Source organism: Schistocerca serialis, chromosome 10 (genome assembly GCF_023864345.2).
Source record: "Schistocerca serialis cubense isolate TAMUIC-IGC-003099 chromosome 10, iqSchSeri2.2, whole genome shotgun sequence".
Lineage (NCBI taxonomy): Eukaryota > Metazoa > Arthropoda > Insecta > Orthoptera > Acrididae > Schistocerca > Schistocerca serialis.
In genome coordinates this window covers 93630686-93652414 of record NC_064647.1, presented here as the reverse complement: position 1 = coordinate 93652414, position 21729 = coordinate 93630686, and the positions used below count along the sequence as shown (strand labels likewise).

The window sequence follows — 21729 nt, the reverse complement described above, 5'->3', positions numbered from 1 at the left end:
TCTAATCTAATGACGGTCTCCAAAATGGCAGCCAAGCTAGTAACATCGTGTCAAATTGCACGCATCTCATTTTACTTGCCGATAAATTTATTTTAATCAAACTGTTCTTGTTTTATAAAGGTGGGTTCACATCTACGAGTGAACCCATATATAGACTGGCAGAAAAAAATCACAACACAAAAAAAATTAATTTAGAGTAGTGAAATGTTCGGAATACGTTTACCTAGATAACATATTTAAGTGACTAACATTGCAAGATCACAAGCTAATGTAAGCGCGAGATAAGTCATTGCAAATGTGAAATGCTGGAACATTAATGGCCACGGTAACCGCCGTAATGTTGAGCGCAAGCGTGCACACGAGCATGTATTGTGTTGTACAGATGCCGGATGTCAGTTTGTGGGCTGGAGTTCCACGGTTGTTGCACGTGGTCGGTCAATACAGGGGCAGTTATGCTGGTTGTGGATGACGCTGTAGTTGTCTTCCGATGATGTCCCATACGTGCTCGATTGGAGACAGATCTGGTGATCGAGCTGGCCAAGGCAACTTGTCGACGCTCTGTAGAGCATGCTGGGTTAAAACAACAGTATGTGTGCCAGCGTTATCCTGTTGGAAAATACCGCCTGGAACGCTGTCCATGTAGGTCAGCATAACAGATCGATTCACCAGGCCTGGCGTACAAATTTTCAGTGAGAGTGGATTGGATAACAACGAGAGTGCTGTTGCTGTCATACGAAATCGCACCCCAGACCGTAATTCCAGATGTAGGTCCTGTGTTTCTAGCACGCAAGACTGGTTGCAGGCCCTCAACTGGCCCCCTTTAAAACAATATACGGCTATCACTGGCACCGAGGGAAGACCAGCTTTCATCAGAGAACACAACAGACCTCCACCTTTCCCTCCCATAAGCTGCTTGACACCACTGACGTCGCAAATAGTGGTGGTTTTGGGCCAGTGGAATGCGCGATACACGGCATCTGGCTAGAAGCTATCCTTGAAGTAAACGATCTGTAAGGCCTTGGTGCGTCACTGCTGCTGCAGATGCAGTACGACGCGCCCCAGCCACACGCCGAACAGCCGAACACGATGGCCTTCCTTCTCAGTAGCAGCGCGTGACCGACGGGAGTCCGGCCTTCTTGCGACCGTACATTTCCGTGAAAACCGCCGCGAGCAATCACATGCGGTGGCGACATTGCTGCCAAGTCTTTCCGCAATATCGCAAAAGAAATCCTGCTGCTCGACCTCGTTCAAACCCTGTAAGGTGTTGATAATGACGTCTTTGTCGCCTTAAAGCCATTCTTCACTAACACCAACTCAGCACGACCAATCTCAAATGTAACTAACGTTCACGACCCGTTACACGTGTATCTAAAGCAATCCTGATCAGCATCCTGATAGCGGCGCCGCTTGCGCCACATTTAGGCGAGTGGCGCCAAATTTGGAGAGACATCATCTTTCAGATGTAGAAACACGCCTACCAGCTTTCGTTTATGTTGCACAACTCCTTCTTTGGGCTGCGATTTTTTTTTCCCCCGTCAGTGTATTCCATATTAATACTGTATACTAATTTTGTTCAGTGAAGTGTTGTGTACGAAGCACAACTGTTTCGTCTTCGCCATTGAAGCCTTCAGCTGTCCTCACACGGGACGTGTTTCTCCACGTTACGCACGCCATACGCGGTTTCCGTCGTGGTTGGTGCACGCATAGAAACTTTCTGGTGCATCACACGGAAAACAACGTGCTCCTCCGGTGACCTGCGACCGCACCGCTCTCCAGCCGCAGTTGGCTGTATCTGACTCGCGAAAATGGATCGGCGTAAAACTGCTACGGTAGCATATTAAAACGCACATTCCCTTCCTTGTTCATATATTAGTCATGTTATTCTGTCTGTAAAACACATAAATAAACACACCAAATGCATGAACATGTTATAAAGTGAAAATAAAATTTTCGTGTCAGGTAAGTAGGACATCAGCTTGTAAAAATTTCACTAGTAACAATGCGATACAAATTTACAATAATGTTCCACGTAAGATTAAAATCATTTCATGATTCTCATTTTTAGTAACACTCTGGAGTCATTCTCACTCTACTGAGTGGCAGAATATTTAGAACATGAGAAATGCAAGAGTTGACAGAACCCTAGCGCAAGTAGTGCAAGATCTATTGCAGGGAAAAAGCTCTCTACTTCAGGTGTGTGTGTGTAAAATAAATAAACACTGAAATGCAATAAAATCATAAACACAGAAACCAGTCTTGTAGATCGATGGTCCATGTTAAGTGGCACGTCTACAGAATCGACGAACAACTGAGAAACAGAGCTCTTACATTTACATAACACCGAATATTACACAGAACATACTTCCATCAATTTAATGAGAAACGCCCAGAAACTTACAGAAAACACTGCGGTCGCCAAAAAATATTTGAATATAGCCAGACGCGAAACAAACAGGCTTGATGAAAGTTTCACCTCTATCTAGTGCAGTACACTGAATATCCGTAACGACCGACCATATCTATTTTGATATAATCCGATGAACGCTTTAATCTCCAATATGTTTTTAACTCGCACTTAATAACAACAAGTCATACCAAGAACAATGCGTTTTGATGAATCTTTTGTGTGTGGCGGTGTCTTAAACCTGTGTACTTTCATAACATGGTGTTATAACGCGAAAATAAATACGAAAATTCTTTAACCAACAATATGGAGTTTTCCGTCATTTTATAACAACAAATCGTCCCAATAACGACGCGCTTTAGAACGATCCTCATTGCGCTAGCACTCTGAAAAAGCACTTATTCATGGGACAATAGTTACAACATAACCCAACAAATACGGGCTTCAATTAAAAACGGTGAATTCCAACATTGTATCTCCCAAGGTTGCTTATGACGAAAAGAGTGTTCTTGAATTTTAGTGGCCACGTTGCTCTCCAAGAAACAAAAATCCGTCTTGACACAGACCGCTGTGGAACGAGAAACTACACGTCGTGACGTGCTGCACGACCCGTTTCTTGTCCCGTGTGGGGATAACTTTTCAAGTATCGACCGGACACACTAGAAGTTTCCTCTATCCTGCACCTCTTCCTGAACCTGCTGCTAAACATCGTCCATTTTACAATGTTATCCAACATTCCCAAACTTCAACTTCCATGCCACCATTCCTTCGGAGCTCTTTGCTGCAGGCATTATATTCCGACAACGGCATGAACATCTCATTCTTACTGTTATCACTGGTTTTCTTCCCTGTCCTATTCCCGGAAAAACTTCTTAATTATGGAACTTGCCAGTCCATTTCACTTTCACCATTTATTTATTTATTTCTAATATAAGGCTACATGCCAAAGAAGGCAGATGGCTGTGTTGTTTACACATACAGGATTATTTAGAAGGCGACTGCGTGGAAGCTACACGACATCAGAAAAAAGATACACATCAGTGGACAGAGCGTCTCTCCAAATTTTTAACTCACATTGCAGGTGCCCAATACGGCCACCACCTCTTGTGACGGAAACGCCGATACACTGAAATTATCTCTGATATCGCTTCATTGATGCCTGCGAAGGCGCAGCGACTGCAGCCCGCTTTGGAAATCTGTTCGTTCGGTTGCCTATGTGGAGGCGCGATCTAATTCGATGTGACAGCACGAAGCGGATGATTTGAACAGTGGAAATGTCAGACGTCAAGAGCTTGTTTTTAACAAAACGTTATTGCTGTTGTGTCCACGGTACTCTGTTTCATGTCTCTCGACATGCTAACCGTGGACAAAGTCTTCTAAATATACGTTAGTGGAAGACGTATGGTTTTTGCGCCAAGCAGTGCCTCAATCTGGAGTTTCAAAATTTAAAGGATGTGAGAATTGGTTTCTGTTGACTTTAGTCCAGCTTTGTAAAACCTAAAGGCTCTATGTCTGCCCTTGTATTATAACAAATAAAACATACTACCTCAGTATTAATGGCGATTGGAACGTAAATTATCTTCCAACCATTTTGTCGTAATTTGACATTTTTTATACGGTGGCTGTATCCACAATACAAGTTGATTGTTGCAAAGAAAATAACAGCAACCAGACACCGTTAATAATTTTGTTTATGGACACAAATGACGCTGTTACCTGTTTCGAACCCACACACGATCATCTTGACACAGGTTTCACGTTTATATTACATTTGTCGTTGTTTACATCAGTGGTTGAAAAAAGAAAAACAACTAACAACTAATGTAAACAACAACAAATGTAATATAGCCGTGAACATCTCTATGAAGACATTCTTTGTAAGAATTAAACTGCAAACCTTTCTTTTGGCACTTAGAACCACGGAGCTTCCTGCTGTGGCACTTACAACCTTCTTAATACACTATTTATGTACGAACATGTCAGATCTAACAGCTAGGACCTTTTCAATTTCCAGTCTTGATTAATCTGCATATTCTGATACTCCTAGAGGTAAAACTAAACTTCGACGGTCTACCCCAGAGGTCACCGAACTTTTTCCACAGAGGGCCCAATAACTGAAAAAAAAAATAAATAAATGAAGTGCGCGGGTCGCTTCATCGTTCTGTACAATATTTGCAAGCCAGATCGAAAACAAGAAAAAGTAAGTTTGGCATTCCTTAACCATGGGTGAGCGGCACGCAATGCACAGAAAACAAGGAAAACTAAGATACGAGTATTTGTATACTAAAGAAGTTATCAAAGAAAACGACGTTAGCTAAACGATCCGTCAGACCGAATGTGCACATGCCCGAATTACACACTCTAAGCAGCAAAAGACGTTATTGTTATTAGCGAAACTGACAATTGGCTTTCAAGATATCAATGTTTGATGGGGCTTTGCTCTATCCAATGGAGAGAATTCCTTTCAAACGTCTGTGTTTTTCTTTCAACTAGTCATTTGCCTACAAATCAAACTCCGACTGTAGTGGAACATTATACAAAACTGGCCATTAAAATTGCTACACCAAGAACAAATGCAGATGAAAACGGGTCTTCATTGGACAAATATACTAGAACTGACATGTCATTACATTTTCACCTAATTTGGGTGCATAGATCCTGAGAAATCAGTACCCAGAATAACCAACTCTGGCCGGCCGAAGTGGCCGTGCGGTTAAAGGCGCTGCAGTCTGGAACCGCAAGACCGCTACGGTCGCAGGTTCGAATCCTGCCTCGGGCATGGATGTTTGTGATGTCCTTAGGTTAGTTAGGTTTAACTAGTTCTAAGTTCTAGGGCACTAATGACCTCAGCAGTTGAGTCCCATAGTGCTCAGAGCCGTTTGTACCAATAACCACCTCTGACCGTAATAACGGCCTTGATACGCCTAGGCCTTGAGTCAAACACAGTTTGGACGACGTGTACAGGTACAGCTGCCCATGCAGCTTCAACACGACACCTCAGTTCATCAAGTGTAGTGACTGGAGTATTGTGGCGAGCCAGTTGCTCGGCCACCATTGACCAGACGGTTTCAACTGGCGAGAGATCAGGAGAATGTGCTGGCCAGGGCAGCAGTCGAACATTTTCTGTATCCAAAAAGGCCCGTACAGGACCTGCAACATGCGGTCGTGCATTATCCTGCTGAAATGTAGGGTTTCGCAGGGATCGAATGAAGGGTAGAGCCACGGGTCGTAACGCATCTGAAATGTAATGTCCACTGTTCGAAGTGCCGTCAGCGCGAACAAGAAGTGACCGAGACTGTAACCAATGGCACCCCACACCATCATGCCGGGTGATACGCCAGTATGGCGATGACGAATACACGCTTCCAATGTGCGTTCACCGCGATGTCACCAAACACGGATGCGACCATCGTGATGCTGTAAACAGAACCTGGATTCATCCGAAAAAGTAACGTTTTGCCATTCGTGCTCCTAGGTTCGTTGTTGAGTACACCATCGCAGGCGCTCCTGTCTGTGATGTAGCGTCAAGGGTAACCGCGGCCATAGTCTCCGAGCTGATAGTCCATGCGGCTGCAAACATCGTCGAACTGTTCGTCCAGTCGGTTCTTGTCTTGCAAACGAGCACATCTGTTGGGATCGAGACGTGGCTGCACGATCCGTTACAGCCATGCGGATAAGATGCCTGTCATCTCGACTGGCAGTGATACGAGGCCGTTGGGATCCAGCACGGGTTCCGTATTTACCTCTTGAACCCACCGATTCCATATTCTGCTAACAGTCATTGGATCTCGACCAAAACGAGCAACAATGTCGCGATACGATAAACCGCAATCGCGATAGGCTACAATCCGATCTTTATCAAAGTCGGAAACGTGGTGGTACGCATTTCTCCTCCTTACACGAGGCATCACAACAACGTTTCACAAGGCAACGCCGGTCAACTGCTGTTTATGTATAAGAAACCGGTTTGAAACTTCATGTCATCACGTTGTAGGTGTCGCCACCGGCGCCAACCTAGTGTGAATGCTCTGAAAAGCTAATCATTTGCATATCACAGCATCTTCTACCTGTCGGTTAAATTTCGCGTCTGTAGCACGTCATCTTCGTGGTGTAGCAATTTTAATGGCCAGTGGTGTAAATGTTACAACTGAACAGATTCCGGAACAGAAGGGCAGTCTCAATTACGTGTGTTCGTTTCGTGTTAATACTAGACGAGGGCCCGTCTACAATGTTTCTAACGCTGATCTGACCGAGTCTGCACGCAACCTGATGTGAGTTCACGTCACTCGATATTTGTGTACAAAGGTGTGCAGGTCCACACGTCGGGATCCCGGCAACGACTTGCTGCAGTAAGAACGGAGGTTCTCGTGGCCGATGGCCATGTTGTTGCTCGAAGGTTTATGAAATGCATTCACAAATTTCAGAAACGGTTGTACAAAGCCTGCACAATTTACTAGGAAGACATGAAAAATCATGCCGGACCGCGACTCGAAACCGATTTTGCGCTTTAAGCCAGCGGTCAGCTTGACCGCCTGAACCTCCCGTGCACGCCTCGAGGGCCCACCCAAACTTCTATGTGTCATCCAAATACACAGAAACTGTAAAATACCGACCCTGTCCTACTGTATTCCTCGTCAGAGGAAAGCAATCTGACGAGAAAATCGCTGTGTCTCCCTGGGCGGGAATCACACGATGTGTTTGTGGGCGCTCTGGGACGTACACATCGAGACACAGGGGAGTTTGAGTTGGTCCTGGAGACGTACTGGAACGCCTAATGCGGGAAATCCGGGTTCGAGTCCCGATCCAGCACCGTTGTACAATCGTTTTCGCAATTTGCGAATGCGTTTATCCGAAGGAAAATTTCATCGTCCTATAACAGACACAGCAGAATACAGAGACTGCCCTAATGAATTCGTACTGTCGAACCTCCAATGTCTGGTTTAACGGTTTAACAACCGATACAACAATACACGGAAGTGGTCACGCGAAGGCGGGCTGTAAGCTGTGACGTCACCATCAACTCTCTCGTACGCTGCACTGCATTGAAGCTTGTAGGCACACGTAGCACACATGCTTAACATATGCAGGTATGAGTACAACCGAGATTTTCCAGGTTTTAATGCAGTATTATTATCGATTTTTTTTGCCTGGTCAAAACATATATCAGTGTTTACTATTATTTCATCATATTTTTCAAATCCTGTTATTGACTTTTAGTGCCGGCTGGAGTGGCCGAGCGGTTCTAGGCGCTTCAGTCTGAAACCGCGCGACTGGTACGGTCGTAGGTTCGAATCCTGCCTCGGGCATGGGTGTGTGTGATGTCCTTAGGTTAGTTAGGTTTAAGTACTTTTAAGTCCTAGGTGACTGATGACCTCAGAAGTTAAGCCACATAGTGCTCAGAGCCATTTGAATCTTTTTTTTTTTTACTTTTAGTTTTCAAAACACTAAAACAATAAAACCTGGGGAACATTAAAATGCCTGAGTCTTCTTTCAGTAGTGTCTTCGCTAGGAAGAGAATTTTTCAGTATACGTTCCTGACAAAGAATAATGCTTTATACGATGGCAAAGTTGCAGCCTTTGCAATATCTTTAGAGGACGCGTTACTACACAGTCCTCTCATAACCACTTGTTGTTGACTGTCAGAAAAGAGCCCTGAATCACTTTTTAAACATATTTTGATTTCTGTAACTCGGCGCTGCATTGACAGAGATGGTCACGTAGATAGGCGTACTTTTTTTTTTTTTTTTTAAAAAAAATTCTTTATTCATAACATCACATTACATTATTCATATAACCCACTACCTAACTACATTAGTGGGTCTTACTAATGATACAATTAATGCAGCTTATTCTACACTACAGGTACTTCTATTAGTTTTACTCTAGTCTAACCGCTATGGGATTCTAAGCTACTTAATCTAAGTCTACATTCTACCTGCAGCGTTACAGGTGTGCCAGTGCTACTATAAACCTACTGGTGTTGGCCACGGCCCACTGAGCTAATCCCAGTGGGCGTGCCCCTGGCACTGGGCTGGCCTTAAGTTGGTGTCGCTGCAGTCTACTCTAGGTATTATTCTATCTTCTACATCTAATCTAATCTAACTACATGTCACAATTGGTGTGCGGTCAAATCCGGTGTTTTGTACCCCCCTCCCTCCTAGTCCAAGGTAAGGCGGATTCCAGCCGTATGACGGCTGGCCAGGTCCCCACTTGGCGGTACAGGAAGGGTGTACGAGTCTAATTCGGTGAAAAGTGTTGGTCCTTCACTGACGGTTGTCCCTAAGAAAGTTCTTAATTACTTTCTTTGATATCACATCAGTGAGAGTATTTAAGATGTTGAAAGTGTTTTCACTTCTTAATATGTGGTACGTGTCCCTGTTTGGTAGCTGTTGTCGTAGATCATGGGCCCCATCATCGAAGAGGTGGCACTCATACACCACATGTTCTGGGGTACCTTGTACAGCACCACAGTCGCACGCTGGTGTAGCCTGTTTCCCAAACCGACATAGATATGTCGGGTATGGTCCATGTCCAGTAAGAAAGTGCAGCATTCCTCTTGTGGGTGTGAAAAATGTAAATTTTAACCTTTCCTCGATATCTGGTAGCAGTTCATAAGTTCTGCGTCCCGTATCCTCACTACTCCATTGATTCTGCCAAAGTTCAATTCCCCTCTTTTTGATAGCATACCTGTCCCCCGCGTAGACCCCAAGTATTTCCCTGATTTTATCCCTGTTTTCCTTCTTCACCCAGTACCAGGCGGCTTGCTCCCTGATTTTTATGTCTAATGGACAAATTCCCATTAGTACTAATAGCGCTCCTCCTGGTGTAGTTCTGTAAGCCCCTGCTGAACGTAGAAGCATGTTCCGCTGCACTCTTCTTACGGCCATGGCAGGCATGACCCTCGTGAGTCTGTGTGCCCAGACTCCTGATCCGTATCCTACTATGGAGGTCAGAATACTATTGTGATATAGTTTTATTAAGTTTGGTGGCAGGTGGAATCGCTTGTGACCTATTCCAATGAGGTTATTTAGTAAGACCAGTGACTTTTGGGATACGGTGTCAATATGTGATGCAAAATTCCACCTCTCATCGATGATTACACCCAGGTATCGGGCCTCACGGCGCCGAAGAACTGGCATGCCGTTGATTCTTACTGTGGGATTTCTGACCAATTGGCCTTTGAGAAGCAAATATGTTGACTTGTTGGGCGCAATAGTCATTTTACTTCTTTGGCACCACGATGTAAGTACAGTTACGGCTCTCTCCACTTTCGGTTCTAGATCCTCACGGCTTCGGCCGCCGACCAGCAAGAGGAGGTCGTCAGCGTATGCTATGACCTCTAGCACATCGTCACAGTTCTTGAGATCTTCAAGTAGAGGCTCCATATTTATGTCCCAAAAGAGAGGTCCCAGGACAGAGCCCTGAGGACATCCTTTGGTCACAATTTTCCTGACCGTGCCGCTAGGGGCCGATAGCCAGACCTCCCTGTCTACACAATAGCTCCTCAGACAGCCGTATAGTAGCCCTGGACAGTTCTTTTCCCGCAGGCGAGAAAAGAGTGAGGGCCACCACAGGTTGTCGAAGGCGCCACTGATGTCTACCATGATGCCGACAACATACTTATGCGGGGCAGAGCCACAGACCTCGGCAGCCAGGGCGATTGCGTCAGACGCAGAGCACCCAGACCGAAAACCGAATTGTCTGTCGCTCATCCCACACAGCATGCGGTGTGCTGTCAGTCTGTGTGCTAGTAGCCTCTCAAAAAGTTTGCCCAGTACATCTAGCAGGCAGATAGGTCTATAGGACTTGATTTCTGTAGGATCTTTGTCTGGACTCTTTTTGATTATTATTACATTTGCTTTTTTCCAAATTGCTGGGAATTTCCCGAGTTGTAGGCACTCGTTGTACAACTTAGTGAGAGGAGCTACGAGCTGGGGGGCAAGGAATTGCACCACTTCCGCAGTAATGCCGTCCGGGCCAGGAGCTTTGCCCTTTTTAAGGGCCTTTATTTGGGCAGCGACTTCCTCTTCAGAGAAGGGGTAAGTTCTTGTGTTATTGTTGTAGTCCCTTTGGTCTTCTCTTCTTATTCCTTTCTGTTCATCTGTCTCATTTTCTTCCACGTCGTCAGGCAACAGGACCCGGAGGAGGGCCTCGGCAGTTTCCTGCCACGTGCCCGTCATCCGGTCCCCGTCCCTGACTGTGGAAAGCACCATAGGTGATCTTATTTTCTCTCTTACTAACTTGTATGGGACTCCCCAAGGGTCCGTAGCCAATTGGCTTTTCACGTAACTTTCCCAACTTCTGAGTCTGACAGCCCTGAGCTCCTGTTGGAATTGATCCTTACTCTCTCTGTAGATCTGCAGCCATCTTTGTTTTTCTCTCCAGACGACACTCCACTGGTAGTACCTCCTCGCCCTCCTTACAGCCTGGCGCATCTGTTCTAATTCAGCCGACCATGGTGTGGGGGTGGCCGCGACGGCTCTCCTCCTGGTTGGTACCGCGGCTCGCACCGCCCTGGTGATAGCCTGTACCAGCTCTTCGGCGTATTCGTCCACGTTTTCAACACCCTCCAGCAATGTCGGGATGTTGCACTCCTCCGCGAGACGGTCCCAGTTGGCTTTGTTATAATTGAACTGCAGCTCCCACCCCATGTCCCTGTGGCACTCCCTTTCCCCAATATTGAAAGTAATTAAGTTATGGTCACTGGTGGTTGCTCTGTCCCACACTTTCCAGTTGTTGACTTTTGTGATGAGGCGTACTTTGCCTAAGGTCTTTTATTTCTGTTTCCATAATTTCTAACTGCTGGCATACGCACGCATTGCCGCATTGACTGCAGTGTTTATTTTCGCGGTTAAATTTTTGTCAGTAATTTCTTCAGTAGTTGGGGATATATTTACCTGTAAAATATCTTCTACTTCTTTGCGGTAGCTTTGTTTTCGTGGCCGAATATTTTTATGTGTCTTGATTTGGCTCATTAGTACACCGTAAATCAGCACCAGAGGATTTTCTATTTAGAACTGGAACAGCATCAGTCTTTACCATGCATTTGGAAGCAATATTCGACAGTTCACTTTTCAAATACCTTTCGCAATCCGAATTAGTAAAACGTATTGAGCAGACACGAGCATTTTCAACTAAAACGAATCTGCACATTTACAAGGATTTATCCATTTTCGTTTCGTCCCATTGTTTTTAGGAAATATATGAAACTTGTTTCCTAACTTTCTAACTTGACTGTTGTGATTCGTAAAACTGGCGATCGCGTATTACCTTTTGCGTAAAAACTTACTCTGAAAAATCCCGCACCACAATGATAATTAAAGCGTACCTCTGTACACAATCTCCAGTCACTAAAAAATTTATCTGTTGCACTTGGTCCTAGTACCACCAGCAGTAGTGCAGATACGTCTCGTCTTCTATACGTTTTATCAAGCAAATTTTAGTGCCGTCGGTGGGGCATGAGGAAATGACGCCGCGGGCCGGATCCTCCCCGCGGGTCATAGTTTGGTGACCCCTGCCCTATCCAATGACAGGTGTCACTTTTCTGGCTGTCTTGTGGTTTTCGCGCAGTCTTCTTCAGAAATGACGGAGGTACTTGTGAATAATGCTGCTCTACGAGGCAAAAAATGAAAAAAAACGTGAAGAAAATGAAAATGATACACGAATGGAAAGATTAGCATAGCTTTGATTCTGGTTACGAGGTGAAACTGCGTGTCCCGCCCTCGGGGTGACAACGTCGAGCGCCACGAAAATTACAGCGCAGAGATGGGCCCTCGGCGCCGTTATGGCCTCGCGTGTGGATTCGCTCGCGAACTGCGTAGCGCGCGAGATCCTGTAAACACGCGCCTCTGTTAACGAGCGGACAGTAAACACCCGCGACATCATAGCGCACTGCCCCCGCCTCCGCCACCACACCCACCCCCGCGCCGCACAAAACGCCGACGATGCGCATTTTTTTCGCGCAATTATCGCCCGCAATGGCAAATTTCCCTCGCTCTGGCTTTCCGAACCGGCCGGCCCATCGGCTCTTTTGTCGGAATGGAAAATCCGGAGCGGCGCGTCGCGTCACGTCGGAATGCTTTTGTTCGGCGAGTGGTCCGCGCACTCGACGCACAACGGGCCTCCAAGCTGCTGCAGCGTCCGGCGACACTTCAAAACACAACACAACTGGACGACACGCCATAACCGCGCCGCCAGTGTGACAACATGTGCAAAAAATGGCTCTGAGCATTATGGGGCTTAACTTCTGAGGTCATCAGTCCCCCTAGAACTTAGAAGTACTTAAACTAACCTAAGGACATCATACACATCCATGCCCGAGACAGGATTCGAACCTGCGACAGTAGCGGTCGCGCGGCTCCAGACTGTAGCGCCTAGAACCGCTCGGCCACTTCGGCCGGCACAATATGTGCAGACACGGGGAGATTCAGCAGCTGTGACACCCTGTTAGCCCCTATCTACAATTACACTCAGCAAACCACGTTACGGATTGTGGTACCTTGTAATGGTACTTGAATTACGTAACCATTACGGCACCTCACCTCAACCTCTCGATACCAGCAATATTCTACTGTGTTTCTGTAAAATAGTTAACATATTTCTGTGACAACATTCAGATTTGATTTCATTAATGTAGAGGTACTTCGATTCATCGATATGCATATATTGCAATGATATTATTCTTATGTATATTCTTTCTTTTGTCACTATGATCTTTGAAGTACTTGTAACTCTGATTTTTGGGCGCGTAAGCGGTTATGAGGGTGGTGGTGGTGGTGGTTAGTGTTTAACGTCCCGTCGACAACGAGGTCATTAGAGACGGAGCGCAAGCTCGGGTTAGGGAAGGATTGGGAAGGAAATCGGCCGTGCCCTTTCAAAGGAACCATCCCGGCATTTGCCTGAAACGATTTAGGGAAATCACGGGAAACCTAAATCAGGATGGCCGGAGACGGGATTGAACCGTCGTCCTCCCGAATGCGAGTCCAGTGTGCTAACCCCTGCGCCACCTCGCTCGGTGGTTATGAGGGAGTCAAGCTTTGGTCGTCATGTTAAAAAGACGCAAATTGTAGAGGAAGATATTTTCAAGTGGGTTTTATATTGTGATGTGATGTTTTGGAACGAGTTACGTGATATTGCAACAAAAGTAATAAAAAGTAAGTGTAACTTAAATTCGGAGTGCTGATTACTTTTTTACATCACCATTGTCCTAACTTGCAAAACTTTAATCTTCAAGAATGGTTTATGAAGCACATCTATAAAACTTTTGAATATCGCAGAATAACACCAAGGCCTCTTTGCATCCGAGCTTGGAATCATCACTTCCTAGATTTTCGACGATTGAGCCACGACTTCACAACGAGACCAGCCTGGGAAACACGAAAAGAAGAGTGCCTAGTTTATCCATTATTTCAAGAAATGACTTTATTAATTGTGCTCTAATGACACCTGCCACATAATATAACTTTGTTGTTGCCCGAAAATGCAATATTTAGCAGCGTGAGCAACACTACAATCATAATTAATTTTTGACCTTTGTTGTGGTAGGGTTGTTAGAACTTCTGAAACCACTAGCATCTTCTTCGCAAACCCCCCCCCCCCCTCCTCGCTCCGCCCACCAAGAGTATTGGTGGAAAGAACGACTGCCGGTGACCTCAAATTTCTCTCATTTCCCTGGCCTGGTCATTTCTCGAGATGTATGTGAAACCGATTAACACGAGGGATGATCCCTGAAACGGGTGCGGTCAATAGGTGTGCCACGTACGGCCGCCTGAGAAAAGCACTTGCTAGAGTCTGCAGGTCCCCGCAGCGCTGTTTTTCGAGACGGACGTAAGCTCCGCGTCTCGGGCCTTTCACTGCTGGACAGTGCGCGTAGCCGCGTGCTGTCGGGCCGTTCCACACAGCGGTGTCCCCCGTTCAAATGGCTCTGAGCACTATGGGACTTGAAACTTCCTGGCAGATTAAAACTGTGTGCCGGACCGAGACTCGAACTCCGGACCTTTGCCTTTCGCGGGCAAGTTTGGAAGGTAGGAGACAAGGTACTGGCAGAAGTAAAGCTGTGAGGACGGGGCGTGAGTCGTGCTTGGGTAGCTCAGCTGGTAGAGCACTTGCCCGCGAAAGGCAAAGATCCAGAGTTCGAGTCTCGGTCCGGCACACAGTTTTAATCTGCCAGGAAGTTTCATATCAGCGCACACTCTGCTGTAGAGTGAAAATTTCATTCTAGAAACTATGGGACTTAACATCTGAGGTCATCAGTCCCCTAGAACTTAGAACTACTTAAACCTAACTAACCTAAGGACATCACACACATCCATGCCCGAGGCAGAATTCGAACCTGCGACCGTAGCGGTCGCGTGGTTCCAGACTGAAGCGCCTAGAACCACTCGGCCACACTGGCCGGCGGTGTCCCCCATGACGACGCTGCGTGGCCTCAAGACACGGCAACCGATTTGTGAACAACCTAAAATTAAAGGCTTTTAAGATATTCTGGCTCAATAACCCCTTCTTCAGAAAATCATCCCTTAAGTTCATGTCCCTTAATCGACTCAATTGGCGTGCTCAATAGATTATTAAATATCGGGTATTTTATATGGGGTCCGCAAGCGCATCTTTTCCGAGAAATCGAGGAAAGAAACTTTTCCGACCGTCACTTATGAACCTATAAGGTAAAAGCTGTTCAATGAAAGTGCCGTTGATTTAACGACCAAGGCAACAAATGTCGCCATTCGTGCAATCATGTCGGATCTTCCACCACCAGTGAGAGAATCTCCTGTAATAAAGTTTGGCCGATGGAGTCTCCTTTTGGCTGGAGTACTTTATGAGGCCACAACACAAAGACTGTTTTCCAAGAAAGAAGTTGCATTTCGAGAAACAGAAAAAAAGCAAGGCAATTCCTGACGCTAAGTTAAAGGGAGCAAAAAGACTGTACTAAGTAAAACTAAAAAGGCACAATTGGCCCGTGCTGCTGCAGTGGAACCAGAGCCATAAATAATTTGTTATAGAATTAAATGTAGTGTCACACATTGCTCTATGTGGGTTTATATATATATGCTCACATTATATTATGTTCAAATTGAAGAATTTTTTAAGGCTTCTGGCTGTAGAGGGGAGGACCTGTGTTCGATACCCAGTTGCATCCTGCAGGGTTACTTCAGTTGAATTTTTTTCCGTTTCCAAATTGTTAGGCATAGGAGAGTTAATAAGGTAAGTAAAGCGATAAGGAATAATATCCAGATAGGCGAACAAATTTCTCAAAAGACTTGGATTCGTGAAGAATTACGAATTTAATCCTGGTCGCTTTACAATGACTCTTTCACTCTGTGACATCAATCCCTTTCGAACAACTAGAAATTGCAAATTTGTGGTAAGTTCTATGGGACCAAACTGCTGAGGTCATCGGTCCCTAGGCTTACACACTACTTAATCTAACTTAAACTAACACACACACACACACACACACACACACACACATACACACACACACACGCCCAAGGGAGGACTCGAACTAAGTGTATGGTACTTGTCACAAAAACAAGCGAAACGAACACATTGGTTGAACAAACAAGAACTAAAGAATGTAATCATTGCGCAAGTACACCATTCCTTCTGAAGATTCCGAGGAAAACAAACTTAGTTTACAATTAAAAATATTTCTTTTTAGTGAATTTATTTGCATCCATATCAAGACACGATAACACGGTCTGAAAAAATCGATACCGAGAGCGGTTGTGCAGTTCCCACTGTGTTTTCAGAAAAAAAGCTAATTTTGAAGACTCGGAATAAAGTTTTAACTTGGCGATAAAAATAAAAACTAAAAGGCTGGCACACAGATGTGCAGTTTGGCGGTATCACTCCTGCAGTGTAAGTCGTTTTATCCTCGTTATCTATAAACAATCTTCAGGAACTCACACCTAGTGAGTATGTGGCTGGCGACCACGGGGCCCCGAGCTGAGTCCAGGCATTGCTTCCACTTACTAATGCCAGGCTCCTCACTTTTATCTTTCCTATCTGGCCACCCTCGGCCAACTCTTTGTTCTTTTCCGACCCTGACGCTATTAGGTTTCGAGGGCTAGGGGTCTTCCATTTCCAACCTATACTTCTACTGAGCCGAGTATCTCCCGGAATAAGGAAATTACCTTCTATCAATTGCCAACGGCCTTCTAGGAGGGCGGATGAGCGGCTTGAAGGAAGGGCACTCTCTTGCCCTTGGGGTGGGAAACTGCTCCTAAAGGTGGAGGAGCCACAAGGTGCCCAACGGCATAGAATGGAGAAGGCAACGGGAAACCACTCCATTAAAGACCCGGGCGGGTATCCCAAGTATCAACAGCTTATGATGGAAAGCTCTTTGGTTAAATCCTCCGGAGGTAAAATAGTCCCCCATTCGGATCTCCGGGCGGGGACACCTAAAGAGATACCAAAATCCAAAAGCATTAATGTAAGAAGGATAGCAACATGGAACGTCAACTCACTTCTTAAATGTGGTAAACTGGAAAACTTGAAAATGGAAATGAAACGAATGGATATTGATGTACTGGGAGTCTCAGAAATGAGATGGCCAAACGCTGGCGACTTTTGGTCAGGGGATTACAGAATCGTACACACTGGAACAACACAAGACAATCCAGGGATTGCACGAGTGGGAATTATCCTCAGTAAAGAGATGGGGTTAAGAGTAAAAGGATTTGTTCAACATAGTGAGAGGATAATTTATGTCCGATTGGAAACTAAACCAAGAGACACAATCATAATCCAAGTATACATGCCAACTACGAGGCACGAGGATGATGAAATCGACATGATGTATGACCACCTTGAAGAAGTAATTGGCAGATTTAAAGGAGCTGAAAACCTTGTCATCATGGGAGATATGAATACCGTTGTTGGGGAAGGTAAAGAAGAGGATGTGGCAGGGAATTTTGGATTAGGATTAAGAAATGAAAGAGGGGATAAACTTGTAGAATTCTGCCAAAGAAATAAACTTTCCATTACAAATATCTTCTTTAATCATCATCCAAGAAGAAGATATACTTGGAAAATGCCTGGTGACATTAACAGATATCAAATTGACTTCATATTAGTGAAGCAAAGATTTAAAAACCAAGTTAAGGACAGCAGATCATATCCAGGCTGTGATACGGAAAGTGACCACATACTCGTTATGATGACGACTGAACTAAAATTCAAGAACATTAAAAAAAGAAGTACATGTAAATGGGATTTGAAAAACCTGAAAAACAAAAATACACTGAAGCACTATCAACTAGAAACAGACAAGAAAACAAATACACAGGGCTGCAATGACATCCAAAGCAGCTGGGAAAAAATAAAAACTGGTATTTTAGAAGCAGCAGAAGAAGTAATAGGAAAAGAAAGGACAGAGAAAAGGAAGGAATGGATCACTAATGACCTACTAAATATGATGGAATAAAGAAGGAAATTAAAAAATTCTGTGAAGAAGGAAGACCAAGAGAAATACAAGAGTCTGAAAGAATCAACAGAGAGGCAAAACAAGCAAGAGAAAAATACCTTGATGATCTCTGTATTTCAGTTGAGGACAACATGAACAAGGGAAATATCGACAAGGCCTATAAATGTGTGAGACATTGCTTTGGAGACAGAAGAAACAAGTGTAGGGGTTTGATGGATGAAAATGGCAATATGTTGGATGACGATGATGAAGTTGCAAGAAGATGGAAACAATATATAGGAAAACTGTACAGCGGACCAGACCTGCCTGAAAACATCATGGAAGAAGAAACAGAAGTAGATGGACACAACATAGGTGAACCTATATTGAAGGAAGAGTTTGAACTAGCTCTGAAAAAATTGAAAAACAACAAATCGCCTGGTATAGACAATATCCCAGCCGAACTTCTGAAATCTGGAGGAGCAAAACTGAATCAGGAGTTGTATAATCTTGTTTTCAACATGTACGAGCAGGGTAAAATTCTTACAGACTTTGAGAAAAACATTATGATCCCCATTCCAAAGAAGGAAAATGCTACAAGATGTGAAAATTATAGGACGCTCAGACTAGTTACGCACGCCTCTAAAATATTAACCTCAATTATCCTAAAATGCATAGAACAAAAAGTCGAAGCTACACTCTCCGAAGACCAGTTTGGATTCCGGAAAGATAGAGGAACCAGAGAAGCAATATTTGCTCTAAAACTAATAATACAGAAACCACTAGATAAGAACCTGAAAACATACATAGCTTTCGTAGATGTAGAGAAAGCCTTTGATAATGTTAAATGGGATAAGATGTTTGAGGTACTCAAAAAAGTAGTAATAGACCATAAAGATAGAAAAATGATATGGAGCCTGTACAAAAACGAGGCAGCAGTTATCCGTGGACGGACAAAACAAGAAGAGGTGCAGATACGGTAAGGTGTCCGACAAAGTTGCGCACTATCCCCTGTTATCTTTAATGTATACATTGAAGAGGCGCTGAAAAAAGTAAGGGAAAATTCACAGACAGGTGTAGTAATTCATGGTCAACGAATAGATATGATAAGATATGCCGATGATAAAGCTGTCCTGGCTGAAAGTGAAGAAGATCTTGTAGTCCTACTGAATAGAATGGATAAAGTTATGGGTGAAGAATATAATATGAGAATTAATAAAGCAAAAACAAAAGTAATGGCATGCGACAAAGAAGATCAAGTGAAAGTCCAAGTTCATGTAGGCAATGAACTGCTTGAACAAGTTGATAAATTTACTTATATGGGCAGTAATATTACCAGGGATGGAAGGAGCAAGGCAGAAGTGAGAAGTAGAATAGCTCAAGCAAAGGCTGCTTTTAACAAGAAGAAAAACATATTAACATCTAAGAGCATCAGCCTTGAAATCAGGAACAGATTTTTGAAATCATATGTGTGGAATGTGGCATGCTATGGGTGTGAAACATGGACTCTCGGGACAGAGGAAGACCAGAAGCTAAATTCTTTTGAAATGTGGTGCTATAGACGCATGCTCAAAATAAAATGCATCGACAAGGTCACAAACGAAGTGGTTCTGGAAAGAGCAGGTGAAAAGAGAAGCTTCTGGAGTTTCATTGTTAAAAGAAGAGTGCAATTTACAGGCCATCTATTAAGACAAAGGAGTCCTGAATACAATCAAAGAGGGATATGTCGAGGGAAAAAGACCAAGAGGAAGACCACGACTGAGGTACATGGATCAAATCGTGAAAGATGTGGGATGTAACACCTATAAAGAAATGAAGAGAAAAGCTGAAAGACGCACAGAATGGAGACAAGCTGCCATTGTAGCTGTTGCAAACCAATCCTTGGATTGCCCACTACAGAAGAAGAAGATCTATAAACATGCAATGATACACTGAGCTGTCATTATCTGTAAACATGCAATGATACATGAAGCTGTTATTTTGTTCAGTCCATGCCCGCAATATCAGAGAAAACGTTATCAGCAACGTCTGATTTTCAAGCGTTCTCAAGATTTTTTTTTTGTAAACTGTATGCTATTTCCTGGATTAAAAGCAAATGAAGTAAACATTCTTCCACGTGTCGGTCAAACGATTCATCTCTTGTATAACTTGAGGACCAAACTAATTATTAGTTACTTATAAACCCAGGAAAACTTTACGCAACAATTTTGTAGACACTTGGATGGAAAATTGCGCCGTTTACAAATGCATTTTTGTACGTACGCTACCAACTGCGACAAAGGTTAGTTTTTCTCCCTTATGCGTTATCGTCCGCCGAACCCGCGTCTTCGCAGCAATCTGACAAGGAACTTTTTAGCATACAACGAGGTTTCAGATTTGATTCTTTACTAATGCCAGTCGTTTGAGAAATTTTTTTGCGTACTTTTCTATTATTTCTTACTGATTAACATAGTCATTAAACCTCCTATGCCTAGCAATTTAGACACAGAAAAAAATACAACTAAAAGAAAACCCGCAGAGGCAACCGGGGATCGAAAACAGCTCTTCTGCTCCGCAGCCACATACCTTGGTCGCTACACCAGGGGCGCTTTCGTTGAACAGCTCTTTAATTTATGGCTAGAGCGGCAATCGAACAAGTCCATTTCCTAGATTTCTAGGAAATTATGCATTTGCGGACTCCATATAATAATACATGAATTGTATTCGCAGTTGTATAATGGAATGACGACAGTAAAAACTTGGTACGGACCGGGGCTTGAATCCGGAGTTCCCACTTATCGCGACCGGTCGGCTATCCGAAGACGACTATCAATCATGTGTCTACATGCTTTGGTTGAACGTCCATTATGTACACTCTCCTCTCCCCCATCCAGCACAAATTTGCAGTGTCGTCAGTCCATTATACAGCTGATTGTGGTCGATATTCGTAACTGCGAATACATTTCATGCATTTCGTAACGTCTATTTTCGCTGCAGTGCCTGTTCCTTCGGACTTTGCATCGTAATTCGGAATAATACAGGCTCCGCAATATCGTACGATCCATATAAAATGGTCAATTTTACAATAATCTATCGATCCCGTCAATTCTTAGTCAGTTACGCGTCATGAACTTTAGGGGGATACTGAGCCGAAATATCCTAAAGTCTTTTATTGTAGGTTGTACACAAGCGACCTGTCGAATACGAGCCAAGTCGGTTGCCCGTGTCTGAGGCCTTCCGCTTGTGTGGTGTTGTGGCTGGTACTTCTACTCTTACTCTTATTCTCACTAAGACATTCTTAAAACAAAGTGTACTTTGAATAACTTTTATTGTTGAAGTTCCTAAAACTAGACAATATCACAAAGTCACATATTTCGATTTTTTTGTGTGTGGGCTATATATCGAAACAAGGCCCAACACACAGTCCCACATCACTCTGTTTACACAACTAACGCGAATCCTCACGATTTTTGTTATTCCTGCATATGACGCATCTCCTTACAGGTCTCTGTTGTTTTACTGACGATCCACTGTGATTCGAAAGTGCCTTTCTCGAAGACGAACGGTTTCTTCTCGTCTGATTGACGACCTCCCGATGCTTTCCTTTCTTGGTGATATCTCTCTAAAGCCTAAGGAATGAGGCTGAGATGAAATTCGGTGACTGAAGCATTCATTCCTGTATGCACCTTATTCCTGTATGCACCTTGTAAACGACGCGGGAAATTAGCACACGAGTGAAAAACTTTATGTTGTACCATTTCAGTCTCTTGCGAACACATTCCGTTGAGCTAAGTCTCATGTCGTATTTATCCACTACACCGATAGACTCGTTGTTAATTCAACATATATTTGGGTTTACATTTATCGGTATAAGGTTAGCATAAAATGTTGACAGCTGATTTCATTGAGTCTGCAAAGTATGTTGCGAACATACATACATCTC

At 44.1% G+C, this 21729-nt stretch overlaps 1 protein-coding gene across 2 annotated transcripts in view; it reads right to left on the bottom strand.

Moving 5' to 3' along the window:
• Nucleotides 1-21729, bottom strand: part of LOC126425011 (fasciclin-2) — a 927523-nt gene that overhangs the window by 226987 nt on the left and 678807 nt on the right. The gene's annotated exons all lie outside the window — the stretch shown is intronic.